Below are 15,748 nucleotides of genomic sequence, written 5' to 3'. Positions count from 1 at the left end.
ATTATTATTATAATTATTAGAACAGGAACAATGAGTTTAGCGGAAAATAAAACCATTATTATTTACCAAATATCTGGAAAATTATTATTCATACCCATCGTGATTTAAAATTCCGGCTTCAAATTGATATTTTAAAATAAAAGACTTCGCACAAATCTTATGGGAATGGCATTCCGTCAAAGCTCATATTGCGAGATTTTGTACAGCTTTTCATGTTAATCAAAAGTCGCATTGGGCATGATAATCACTGTATAAACGTACATCCATTTTTCAAGAAAGAATTTCAAGTTACGTATTTATTTTTTGTGCGTGTGTCGTCTGTTTAAGCGTGTGCAAGTGTAAAAATATGCACACTAACATTCCAACACACACAAAACTTCTAAAAACGAATATACTTTTATACAGTGATTATTAACATTCTAACGCCCATAATTGATACATTTACATTTTGAACGTCATGCTCATTGAGTCTCCAGATCAAGATGCCAAGATCTACAAACTCTCGCAATATGAGCTAATCTGACCGGCATCCAATTCCATAGAATTTGTGCCCGGTTCTTGTAACTAATTTGTATTTGAACGTTAGTAGTCCAAAAAAGTACATTATAATATTCTCGTCAACATTAGTTTTGAGAAGACTATTCAGCTAGCTGTTAGAACGAAAAATATCCCGAGCCTCCACGCACTGTAAACCTATATAATTGTCAAAAAATAAATAAAAATAAATTAGTATTTATTTTTGAGAAACAAATGTTTCTTAGCGTGTTAATTAAGGTAAGAACATGTGAGTATATGTATTATGAAGAGGTATTATATGTAGTTGCAAGTTATTCCGTACTATGGTTCCGTACTATAGATTGTTTTTGACTGAACAAACAGAAGTATAAAGTACCTATACTTATATGATATGTATGTAATTTTACGAAATCTACATTCTTTTTAATTATTATCTGGGGCTATGAAGCGTATGATTAAATTTCAAAATAATTTGTCAAGGTGATTTTGTTGACGGTAAATTTAAACATTATGAAACTGCGCAGTAAGCATCCGTATATGATTATATTTTATACTAGCGATCCGATTCAGTTTTATACGAGAAATTTTTCCATCCCCAATTAGACACCACCAAGTAAGCATCCGGTTTACTCCCAAGTAGCCACACTGCCCCAAGGCAACTTGAAGATATATATACGTATAGAACTGAATTATTCACCCAATTCAGGAAGTTTTAATTAGGATGTACTAATAAAAAAACCTTCCAAAAAAATCATCTGCACGACGGTGAAAACCGTTTTCAAATTCGTTACGCGACTAGTAGAAACTAAGGGATAAACAGGCAGATAGACGCGGATAGCGATTTTTTTATATACTTTGTATTTATAAACTAATAGTCCTAAAAGTCCATTGTTTTAAAAGATTAATGTTTAATTTTTGATATTTTCTTTAACTTCCGATGCGCGTACACATTACAAAAGTTTTGAAGCCAAAACTGTATATAACAAAGTATGCCTGAGTAAAGGTATACAATAGATAATTTCATGAATTGAAATTTATGATTTGCTTCCAAATTATTTATTGAATAGTTGCAAACACAAAATTATCATTAAAAAAATTATTTGTTGATTTACTTTATTTTTTAAACAACAAAAGAATCCATCACGAAGTAAAACGATGTAAGCATTCCGCAATTCTCAATAAAATTCCGAGTGAAAGAAACTTTTTTTTAAAACCTTTCCTCGAAAATCCTTTCGAGAGAATTGGCGTAATTGCTTTCTATGATTAGTGCATTTTATTAATATTCATTCTGAAATCACAAATCTTCTTCGGTTATAAATAATGTAGGAATAAGTGGAATTTTCCGTCCGTCAACACGGCGTTCTCTGAATTTTATTTTCTTCCACCAATTGCTTCGTTCATTTCATTTTTAAAACTTAGTAGACACTTAATTCCATTCAATGGACGTAGTTTTTAACACGATTTTAGAAGCTTCATGCGTATGTTAGTATGTTAGTAATTTGGCATACTTATCAAGGACCGATGACAATACAATAATCTAATGAGTTTATTTGATTATCCCGCTTAGGATTTTCAGGAATAACGATTTCATATCTGAAAATATTATATGCGCTTCCCACCATATTTATACTAAACTTTTGATTAATAAATATTAGTCTAAAAACTAAAAAACACCGTCAAAATAAATAATAGTTTAAAAAACTAAAAAACACGTTTTTGTAACTAGCTGAACTAAATGGTACAAAATAATTTCTTTAAATTTAAAAAAACATTTTATCGTAAAAAAGCGTGGGGTACTTTCAAATATATACTATAATGACTTTACTTTTACCAATATCAGTCTTTAAAATATTTGCAATAATTGAAATTTAGCATCCCACGCTTTTTTACGATAAAATGATTTTTTTGAATTTGAAGAAATTATTTTCTAGCCTTGAGTTCAGCTAGTTACAAAAGCGTGTTTTTTTATATACCGAAATCTTAATAATGCCTACAGTAAATGAAACTGAATATTTCAATTTGGAATCATTATAGTTCCTCAATTTATGACTCAAAATTTTTGAATTTCTGGGTTAATAACAATAAAATGAAAGACATGTTATAGAAAATAAATTTTGCTTCAAATTTGACTGCTGATTATGTTTTCTGTAGTAAATGCAATGTGTAAACAAGTTTTAACAGGATTCTAATTCTAACATTTACCGAATTTTTTTTACATTAATTTTTTATTTTACATTTATTTAGTTCAATTTGTCGTTTTGCGCCAAGTTTTGATCTCGTAAGCCTAAGCAGGGAAAAGATATAAATAACTGCAATTGAAATAATATACGAATAACTTTTTCGAGATTGCCATATCGGACAATTCGGACAGATAACTGGTAATGAACTTCGCTCCAAGTTTCGTCCAGTTACCTTCAATCGGAGGAGGGACATATCGCCCCAAGTTTAAAAAAAAGCATATTTCATAAAGATAGATGGGGAAAATTTGATACAAAATGGGATATAGATTTACCACTACCTATCTGTCAAGATTTGACGATGCTGACCTGTCAAAAAATTATTATTTATCAAATTTCGTTAATCGGTTCCTGAGGCAAAAGTTTTACAACTTGAAACTTGAACAACGATTATTTGAAAATAGTTTCATAATTACGTAATATTGCTCCTAATAAAGCCTTTTCAGAAGGTTGTTGATTTGATCCTAATAGCCCATATTCACCATCAAAAAATGATGAATTAAAGAAGAGTAAACCGTTGTAATAAAAGAACAGGGTGATATACAAGTATTAAGACTAAAATAAAAATTTTGTAGACATAAAATGAAAGTAATGGCAACTCAAGGATGAATGAATATAAGATAAATACCACATATTTTGTGTAATATTAATAACAATTTAAATTATGCTTCAGTGCTGTCAATTTCTGACTCTCTAACTATAAGAAAAATTAGTTTTTTTTTACTGAATTTCAATATTATAAATTTAAATTTTACGAAATTCGTAAGTTTTTAAATGGTTTACATATAGGTATTTTTATTATTTAATTTTAGACAAAATATTGAGAAATTAGGAAAAATAGTTGTAGAAAGGTAAGAAAATCGAATTGATATCAAATACAAACCTCACTTGAAAATGAAGGCTTGTCTACTTTTCTTACATTTTTGTATTGAATTATGTACCCACTCTCAAATTCAAAATGATATTATCGAATTTAATCTGTTCTAATTTATGAAATAATCAGCCAATATGAATTTGTCTGGTGCCGTTTAAATTAAAGAGATTAGCATTCGCAGTTATCTCTACCTTAGATCAGAGACTGTCTCCTTCTAAAGTTGGCACAGCTTTTTATGTATTTAATGGAAACTATATGAATTTTAAATTCAATCTCATTCTATAGTAAATACAAATATTTAGCTGTACTTGTTCTAATCATTAGGAAATTGTTTGAAAATATTTTTACTTTATTTCAATATGAAACGGCCAACTTCGGGATGAGGTTGTCATTATTTTAATGTTTTTTTTTTCAGAGCAGTTCCAGCAAATTGAAAATTATTTTTCTCATCACTGTATTAAACTACAAACGATTTAGAGTACATTTGAATGTCTAAATTGTTTGTAGTTTCGATGTTTATATCATTTTATAGTAAAACTCCATTATATTAGTACTTTATCTTTTTTTAAAAAAAAAAACATAACTTGAAAATTATGTTTCTCATCACTATATTAAGCTACAAACGATAAAGAGCTGATATGAATACTTTGAATTATCATAATTTTTTATCATCCTGGCTCTAAATTATGGATTTTCCTTGATAAATATCGTTACTACAAACAAATAAGATTCGCTACAATCCATTCTTTATAGTTTAATATGATTCAAAAAACCGGAATTTTTGCAAGTCCAGTTCCAGCCTGACGGAGCTCAAAGAAGTAACGGAGTTGACTACCAAATATCTAGAGAACTCGAGTTCGAGTCCCAGATTCTGCCTAATTTTTCCCTTGCTTTCTATTTGTTCAAATATGTTTTTAATGGTTAAATTTAATAGCCTATACCACTATTTTTCTGCAACGGATAATTAGTGGGTACTGTTCAAAATTAGGTTGTACTGAAATTTGAAAATTCCAATTCTGTGGCCATTTCAAGATACAGCGTGACATTGATTGGCATATTCTATGCATCTATGGAGTTATTTTTCGACACAACAATTTTTTTTAAATTTTTACCTGTGGAAACCGAAGGGGTTTTGCTATCACTAGTTATAGTTTGCAAACGAAGCGCTTGCGGACATATATTCATATATCCATATATCCATAGTTAAGCATCATGCACTATTTATTTGTCCAATAATCATTGATACAAAAAATAAGAGCATGGGAGACTGTATCTTTCCAGATGCGCTAAAACTAACAAAATTTTTACCAATACATAAATAGAATGACAAAAACAATATTCACAACTATATGCCCATATCTCTATTATCAGTATCCTCAAAGATTATAGAAAAAGCCATTTTTTATAGATTCCAAGCATTCATTGACAAACACGGCATATTAAGCAAAACACAACATGTTTTCCGAACAAAGTATTCAACGACTTCTGCAATTTTTCATCTATACGAATACATATCTAAAGAATTTGATGAGAGACATACAGTTATGCGACTTTTTTTTTATTTGAGCGCTGCTTTCGATAAAGTGAATCACCAGTTTCTGTTAGACAAGTTAAAGGTATGGGAATAAGTTTCGAATAAGTTTGCACATTCTTATCTTGAAAATAGATCGTTTATAGTGGCATATCAGGGACATAATTTAACACAACGTGATATGAATAAATCGGTACCCCAAGGAAGTAAGGCCCTTTACACTTCAATTGCTATGTAAACGATCTGCAAAAACATATAACAACTGGAAAACTTATAATGTTTGCTGACCTACAGTGTATCAAAATTTACACTTGCTGAAGCAACAGAAGAAGTACAAAACACAATTCGACAGATTCAAATGTGGTGCAATAAAAATCAATGAATTGTCACACCTAAAAAAAAAAAGTTTAATGTACTTTAAACTATATCCAGTCAACCAAGAAATAACCTTTACATATCGGGAGCATAACGTTTTTAATACTAGTCAAACAAAGTTCCTAGGTATTTATAATGATTAAAATCTAAAATATACAGAAGTAAACTATGTATGTAAAAAACTAAATAAATACTTTCAATTGCGCATATTAAAAAGTTTCCTTAATCATAAGGAATTGGGGCAGAAGTGCAGAAATAGATAGGATATTCGTAGCTCAAAATGCATCATTAGATTATTGTTTAATGTTAAATATGGGCATTCGTAAAAATAAAATTTTTACTGTATATGCTCATGAGTTTCTAGTATTCATGCACTCTAGAAATATGCTAGCAACAGGCGAAGTATCAACGGGCCAATACAATACACGCGCTGAACATAAATATGATTTATATCATTGAACGACTTTCTATGAGCGTAGTCCTTTGTATTCAGGACATAAAATTTCTTTAGCCTATTGAAAGATATCCAACGAGAAAAGTCGACCGTACCTTTCAAACACAAAGTGAAACAACACCTCTTGGAAATGGGACCATACGATTTCGACTTACTAATAAACAGACTTTCAGTGTTATGGACAGATTTAGAATATCTTCTGTAAATAAAAATATTATTATTATTATTATTATTATTATGAACTGTTATTCCATAAAATTTACTCAGGAATATCTATTAAATTACTTAGGTAACATTTTTTTTTTACAATATCATAAAAAATCCACTCAAAAATCATAAATGTAAAAGCATAAACTTCGTCATTGTCAGGCATTGCTGTTTGTTTTATTATGAAATGGATGCTTAACCTGGATATGTTAAATAATATAATAAAATCTTATTTTATATACTGGCAGGAAATGGCTTTGACTTTTGTTTTAAAACTTTATTTATTACTGAGGGAATATTGAATCTTTTAATACTAAATATAATATTTTACAATAAAAAATTGTTTTTAATTGTTCGTAAAAATTGCTCATTACAACACATTATGAACACTTGACTTCAATGGAATCAATTTCACTATAAAATTTAATTGAACTTATTCCCTAGAATACGATATACGAAGCCTCTAAAATGAGAAAAATATGAAATAATAAATCGCCACAAAATTCGGTCTAATATTGATTGATATATGATCCTTCCACATTTTCTAATTTTATCAAGAGCAATACGTTGAATTTTATGCAAACATTGGCAAATCACAGATCATGTATTCTAAATATAGTTATGGCTATTGATAAAATATATGTACCGATTATAACTTTGATAAAAATATTTATCAAAAATGATATTTTACTACTTTTAATTTTTTAACTTTATTTAAAATATAATTTTTTAATACTATTTTATAGCATTGGTACCTACCTATACATCACCTGACGAAAATTTTTCTACAATTATTGTTGAAATTTTATATTTTCATTCATTGCCGTCCGATAAGATAGTGTCTTTTTTTGATATATGAATTGGAAATAATTGTTTTTGGAAAAAAAATTGAATTATTCTGCATGCTAAAAAAAGACGTGTACGGCATAGCAGCTCAAATATTAAATAGCACTAAACGCGGAATTTTATCATAAGATCCTTTGGAAAAGAATTGACTTACATTGGGTTAATATGTCGCGAACCCTTTTTATACCATGTATATATGAAATATACATAGTATTATAAGTTTAGTCCCAAGTTTGTAACGCCTAAAAATATTGATGCTACAAAAAAAAAATTGGTATAGGTGTTCATAAAATCACCTAATTAATCCATTTCCGGTTGTCCGTCCGTCCGTCTGTGGTCACGATTACTCAAAAACGAAAAAAGATATCAAGCTGAAATTTTTACAGCGTGCTTAGGACGTAAAAAGTGAGGTCAAGTTCGTAAATGAGCAACATGGGTCAATTGGGTCATGGGTCCGTAGTACCCATTTGTAAACCGTTAGAGATAGAATAAAAGTTTAAACCTAAAAAATGTTCCTTACAAAAAAATAAACAACTTTTGTTTGAAACATTTTTTTGTAAAGATTATTGTTTACCCGTGACAGCGCAAATTAGTTCAGAACATAATTGATATGTTATATATATATAGCAACAACATTGATTATTTCAAACATATACGTCACTTATAAGATTGTATTATTTGTTTGTGTATCCGTCTGTGGACACGATAACTCAAAAACGAAAAAAGATATCGAGCTGAAATTTTTACAGCGTACTCAGGACGTAAAAAGTGAGGTCAAGTTCGTAAATGAGCATCATAGGTCAATTGGGACTTGGGTCCGTAGGACCCATCTTGTAAACCGTTAGAGATAGAACAAAAGTTTAAATGTAAAAAATGTTCCTTATCAAAAATTAAACAACTTTAGTTTGAAACATTTTTTCGTAAACATCACTGTTTACCCGTGAGGGCGACAATTAGGGCGGAAATTTTATAATATGTACTATACTTGATTATCAGTTATGTATGTGTCACATGTTGGTATATGTAATATGATAAAGAAATCAACACTGACTATACATGGTATTTCAACAATTAACTCAGTCAATTGTTTGTTTTCACTTGTTTAAATTATTCTATAATTTTCGAACCCGTTGTTTTTCCTATCATTTTCGTTAAGCGACGAATTCATGACTTCCTATTTTATAAACAGAATTATTTTCACGTAAAATATTAAAGTTTGTAATTTTGCGAGATTCCACAAAATTTTTTGTGGATATCATTATTTCAATGTCGGTATGAAAGACCATGTGCGTCTGGCCGATACTGGTTGGCGTAATGTGATTTATACCAACATAGATACTATAGTATATATCTCTACACCATCACTGTAGTAAACACCATGTTGATCAAGAATTTATGCAAGAAGGAGGACTGGTGGTTTAAAATTCGGAGAAGAGTATCAACATCTAGGTGTACCAACGGGCAACGGGCAGGCTAGAAATACGTGTCGTCGTTTCAAAAGCAAAGTAGTGTTGATTTTCACTGCCACTGTTAGACTGATAGGGAAACCAGATCAGGGAAAAGCGTACTTTTGTTCTGCGATTACCGCTTTATTCACCGAACCCGACTGGGCATCGTACCTACATCGGCGATTCGGAAATGGGGAGAAACGATGTCGACGTTGTGGTTATGTCAATGAGACATTACCACACGTACTGAATCTATATTTTATTTAAGAGTGCCCCTGATGCAATTCTTGTTGACTTCGAGTTCAGACATAGTTATTGAAATAAATACCACATTTTTATTTCGAGTATCGTGGTATTTATTTCAATAACTAGAGAGACAACATTTTTTTCTACCTACCTCATTACTATAAGAGAAACTGAGATAGGTAGACGAGTCGTACACCCGTCTCGCTTCCTCCTCTATGAGCAATGCGGCTTGGATAAAGAGACACACATTAAAGTTTATGGCACCCAATAAAGTTATAACAATGTTGACTTCGACTTAAAATAAATCGCCCGTGCCTGTTTTAGTCAGTTGGGGAAAGTAATTTTTATCATTTGGGAAGTTGAAAGTGGGCCATAAGGTTTGCACTCATATGCACACCTTGTTTAATTTTCGCACTCTTTTAATTTAAAGTGAATACTCTTACTAGAGTAAAATTGAATATTTTGACAAAGGCTCGGAATATTGTATTACACAAACAAAAGAAAGATAAGCATCGTAAGTTCAAGTAAGTAATATTCAACGTCTAAATAAAATTGAATAGGTAGACAATCAATAAACTAACAAAACAATGCAGTTTGAAAACACTTTTGCTTAGTAATTTTTCTATTTAAAAGAAATCAACAACAAAAAACTATGTAATAATGAAATAGTAAAAGTGTAAAAAATAAAGTAAAATGCTTAAAGTTATAATAAAAAAAAAAAAAAAAAAACCTGTTAAAATATTATATTTGTTGTTCATTATTTTGTGGGTTAAAATGCCTGTCTGTTGTGTTTGTTCGTACTGCAATATAAAACAAAATTACATTATGTTACTTAATATATAATATTATTATTTATAATGAAATTGAAAGTGACAGGGCAGGCAGGCAGGCAGTAAGCTAGTAAAGCAACCAAACAGTCGACTCACTCACTGACTGACTGACTCGTGAGTTGATGGTGTTTTTATTAATCAAACAGGGTTTGATAGAAAGTAATTGTAAAAAAAAACATATTTATTTTAAAATTAAAATTGCAAAGACATAATAGTGAATTAATACAAAGCTAGAAACAAAGTCAATCCCAAACTGATCCATATCAATGCGATACTTTTAATCCACACCATACACTTCCCATGTATTATAATGTTATTAAAAGTACATTTGTACACAAAAGTACACAATTTACAAAATTTAAAATCCCCCCGAGAAATATTTCCAGTACGGAATCCTGAACTCACATTTAAAACATAGCTAAGAACACTCTCTGCTCTTTATCGTAACTCACTTTTACTTAGCTACTTGTGAATAAAAATTCTTTCTATTAAAATAAAAATAAAACCTTTGGTCAAAATATTCTTTTTTAATTCTTAATCTTTAACTTAATCTACGAAAAGCTATATGTGGACTTTTTAAATTGTGATACTTCTATTTTCGAATCCTAAATGGAAGTTGACAGTTGATTCTTGAACAATGTTTAATATACTTCCACCGAATCTTCTCGAAAATTCTAAAATTCATTATAGATTGCCATATTCTTCGAATTTCTTTAAAAATTTCAGAATATTCTATATAAAAAATATTCCTTATTGGGAGTCGACAGTATTTTCAGAAATACTGTTTCGAATTAAGGTTATTATTCATTTAATAAGAAAATCTTTACTTTTTTTAGAGTCATGCTCAATACATAATACACTTTCAAACTGATGTTTGCAACAAGGTTGTCAACCTAGCCACAGACGCATCAACATAGTTGTCAATATAAGGTCACTTCAACAAAAAATCAAAAATTTTAGATTTTATTCCACATAGTGACAACATGAAATTTCAACTCATCCACAAACGATCTTCTACTTGGTTTTCAATATTACATATTGTCAACTGTGTTGTCAACCAAGTTGAATGTGTGTGGGGCGATTAATAGGTGTTGAATCAGTTCGGGTTGTAGTAGTTTAACTCTTCCGATGCCATACACGAGTTAAATTCTTAAATCTTCGAAAGTCTATTTTCATTTTACTTTGGTAATTTTAAAACATGGAAGTTGACATGACGTAATTGATTAAATTCAATGAACTGGTTATATGTATTTTGTTTAGCCCTGTATATGAAATAATAATGTTGAATCAGATTATAAAAAATATACACAATCAATTTTAATCTATACACATCTCATTCTTACATAATAAATTGTAAATCTTTTATCTTCTTTTTTTAATTTTAAACTTAATATAAGAATAATAAACAAATGTGTATATAGAAGAGAGATTGTAGAACAAATTTTATATGTATGGCCGTGACCTTCATTTTAAAATGGGTGGTGTTAGTATAAGACTTGCGGTTAAAAAACAACTAAATTTTTTTTAGCAAGTTATTTGAATTACACAAAAAAATAAATCACACAAAAAAAACACAACTCAGACAGCGTAGTAGTAACTTAATAAAAATCAAGAAATAAATAAAAATAGCAAGGGGCCTAAGCTTGAAATCCGGTTCATTAAAGCAAGAAGGATTAAACTTCATACACAAAAGTATGTACATATATAACTTTCATTTGTGTCCTTGGATAAATTAAGAACAAACTTTATGCCCATTTTTCTTATATTAATTTATGAGTCTGGCTGTCATCTGGACTTTTTTTTCTGAAAACGTTAAGATATGTTAGAAAACTTGCTTAAAATTTAATTTGTTTCTAGCAACAGGTGATAGAAAAAAACTTCTGCATAAACAATAACAGGTGTTAATAAAATAAACTTTTAACAAAAAGAAATCCCACTTCAAAAGAAAAACTTTTCCAAAACAAATTAATATGCACTAAAAAGTAAAAATATAACGATAATATAATGTAGTTAAAATTATTGTTATTTTTGGAATCGGTGTCAGCCAAGAAAACAACTCTGACAGGACAGTTTTCTACATTAGCTTGGCTGACACCGACTCCAAAAATAACAATAATTTTAACTAAATTATACTATCGTGATTTTTTTACTTTTTAGAGCATATTAATTGTTTTGGAAAAGTTTTTCTTTTGAAGCCGGTTTTCTTTCTTGTTAAAAGTTTTTTTGTTTTGTGATTTTTAATGAATCTGAATTACCTACACTAACTAATTTGTAACTAAAAAAAGAATAATCGAAATCGGTTGGTGTGATATTGAGTTATTCGTAATCTTGTCGTGCATACTTAATCCAAATTTAAGACTTTTATGGTTTTCTCATGGAAGCCGTTGTCAGAACTGGGCCAAATTCTCGGTTAAAATCGGTTCACCCAATCAAAAGTTCTGAGGTAACACACAAAAAAAATAAAGTCGAATTGATAACCCTTTTCTTTTTTGTTTGAAGTCGGTTAAAATTTTTTATTAAAACTGAATTGTTTTTTTATAACTAGGGACAGAAAAGTCATCGAAACTATAGTTGCAATGAAAAAAAAAAAACACCTCGAGAAATATAAATGAGTGGAAAGCTAAAATATTTACGAAGCAATAAGCAAGGGTGAATAATGATATTCGTTTCAAATTAGAAAAAGCATAAGCCCATCTCAAATTAACTGTTTGGAAGCTAGACGTTATAAGAAGGTAAACAGGCAGATTTAAATGAATTTTAGCAGACTGTGACTATAATAGAAGCGATAATCACATTCAGTTTTTTCAATACAAGATATTCATAGTGAGCTGATTTGCGCTCCCACCAATATGAAGATCAACTCACAAAAAACTAAAAATCTGCGGAAGCAAGTACATTTTTATTACTTTTTGTTTTTGTTTACTTTTAATCATGTATACGATATTTATTTACATCATGGTCTCTCGATTATAATTGATGATTTTTAATATGATACATACAGCGTAAACTAAATATTGACAAATATCTTGTCTAGTAATCTTAATTAAAGAGAATTTAAAAAAATACACTCGAACCTGGGCTTCTTGGGTTTACGAGATGCAGTTCACAAAACCCAATTGAACACGCTATAAAAATTTCAGCTTGATATTTATTCTATATCTCTTTTCGTTTTTGAGTTATCGTGGTGACAGAAGGACAGGCGGACAGACAACCAGAAATGTACTAATTAGGTGGTTTATGAACAGCTACACCAAAAATTTGTTTTTATAATCAATATTTCTATGCGTTACAAACTTGGGACTAAAATTAGTATACCTCGATATATATTTCATATATACAAAGTATAAAATGGATTATATGAAAATTCACATTGATGGTAAATTTTCCGTATAACAAATTCTATACTTTTAATTTTCAATGATCAGACAAATAATTATTCAGAGATAGCTCCCTAAAATTGGGGTGAGTTTTGATGGTATAAATATTTATGAATGTGTCTTATAGTACACATATTATGGAAGTTTATTACTACAAAAAATTTAGTATTTTTCGGGCTGAATAAATAATAATATGTATAGTTAAAATTGCTCGTTGGGACATTGGTTATAATGACGAACCGATAATAACATATACATGTATAATGTATATATTGGTCTGTACCATAATCGGTAAGAACTACATATCGGTCATAATGACCAATATTAATAGAACCTAAAATGTCGACTTCTATAATGACAAACAAAAAAAGAGGATGTTATCAATTCGACCGTATTTTTTTTTAATATGTGTTACCTCAGAACTTTCGACTGGGTGAACCAATTTTGATGATTCTGTATCTATTTGAAAGCTGGTGCTTCCTGGGTGGTTCCATTTTGGTCCAGTTCTGACAACTCCATCCATGAGACAACCATAAAAGTCTTAAATTTGCATTGTGTATGCACGACAAGAGGCAATACGACAATAACTCAATATCACGCCAACCGATTTCGATGCTTTTTTTTAGTGACAAATTAGTTAGTGTACTTCAGATTCACAAAAAATCACAAAATAAAAAAAATTTTAACAAAAAGAAAACAGACACCAAAAAAAAAAATTTCCAAAACAAATGAATATGCACTAAAAAGTAAAAAAATAACGATAATATAATGTAGTTATAATACTTGTTATTTTTGGAGTCGGTGTTAAAAATTTGACCTGCACTCATTACCTATAAAATAACGATTACTTTAAAATTGACTTTGATTGTTTTTCTTTTAGACCATCCAATATCGAGATATTAAGGCAACAGTTGAGAAAACCAATTATTTTTGGCGACCTCCAAAAGAAGAATACGAAAACAAAATTGGTCCAAAATTATTTTTGTAATCCTAAAAATATATATATATGAAAATATATAAGGCTGTATAATTATAACTATTATAGACATATTTTTAAAAATTTAAACTCAGTTTTAATTTTTTTCTACTCACCAAGGTGATATGTGCCCTTAACGCATCGATTATAACGACCAATTGTAATAAATTAGTTTTTAATAACGACCAATATATGGTATATATGCACATACTTTCACTTTAATATAGAAATGTATGAACGACTTATAATGCGAATCGGTTCAAGCGACCATAATTATTGATCCCTTCAATGTCGTTATAACCGATTTTGACACTACTAATCAAAATTTTTACTCTGATAGGTATTGCTGTTTTCGTTAAATTCAAGGACATTATTATTTTTAGATTTACCAAAAATAAGTTGGTTTTGCATAGATAAAACTAATTTTATCACATTTCCTTTATTAACTGCTGACACACTAATCTAAATATAACCATATTATAATCCAAAATTTGAAAAGGGTCAACATCATCTATATAATTTTATTTATTTAGAAAATTGAAAACAGAACATTCGAGTACAAACTCCGAGAGTTGTAAAAGCATGTTCTATATAAAATCGACCGACGAAACGACACAGACAAACATATACACAGAAACATATACACAGTCACACATAGGAAGAATGGTGGCGGCAACTAGTGACATATACATGACCTTTCATTAAAAACAAATTTCCGGGCTTTTTATACATATAATTTGTTTAATATTTTTTTAAATATTCTACATATATTTAAAAAATTTACAAAGTTTTTAATAAGTCATTTACACTTTTTTGTTTTTAATATTAACCTAAACATAAGTCAATATTCATGAATGACGTCACATATTTGGTATGACGTCATAGTTCAATGTGCCGTTTTAACAAGAAAATCAATAAAATAGAAATAACTAGAAGAAAATGTATATATGTATATAGAGTATATAATACGTATATACCACATACATTAAACGAGCCTTGATGAGTTTTATCTTTAGCAACAACATTGCTAACTTTCTGAATAGATTAATTACAATATCATTTGATAAACAGTGCTGGATTTACGCTTAGACCCGTGAGGCCCGGGCGTAGGGCGGCACAATTTTCGTAACGCCAAAATTTTAAAAGCGAACCACTTAAAAGGCAACACGAATTTTTGAATAAAATGTATTGAATAATCTAATGTTTGAATTTACTTTTAAATTTGTCGCAATGCTAATGTTTTAATAGATCAATTGGCTTTTATAAATATTAGTTTTTATCGATAAATACCCAGGTACTATGGATTATTAAAAAATAAATAAAAATAAATAATGATAAATTGAAAATTTTGAGAACACATTTATGTTCCTAAATGTTTTTTAATTTTTGTATTTTCAGTGAAATTAATCTCATTATACATTGTAGGTCCAGCACCTTGAAACAATTTTTATTTGGTATAGGTGTTCATAAATTTACCTAATTGGTCCACTTTCGGTTGTCTGTCTGTCTCCCTGTCTGTACGTCTGTCAACACGATAGCTCAAAAACAAAAAGAGCAAGCTGAAATTTTCATAGCGTGCTCAGGACGTAAAAACTTAGTTCGAGTTCGTAAATGAGCAACATAAATCAATTGGTGTCTTGTAAACGGTTAGAGATAGAACAAAAGATTAAGTGTTAAAAGTTTAAATTTATATAAAAAAAAAAAACAATCTTATTAAAAAATAAACAACTTTTGTTTAAAACATTTTTCTGTAAACATCATTGTTTATCCGTGCGAACGCAAATTAATACAAAACTTTTGGTATTTTCTCCAAAACTATAAAAGATAGTTG

This window comes from Chrysoperla carnea, chromosome 1 (genome assembly GCF_905475395.1).
Source record: "Chrysoperla carnea chromosome 1, inChrCarn1.1, whole genome shotgun sequence".
In the NCBI taxonomy this organism is placed as follows: domain Eukaryota; kingdom Metazoa; phylum Arthropoda; class Insecta; order Neuroptera; family Chrysopidae; genus Chrysoperla; species Chrysoperla carnea.
The sequence above is the reverse complement of the archived record's forward strand: the minus strand, read 5'-3'. Positions refer to the sequence as shown.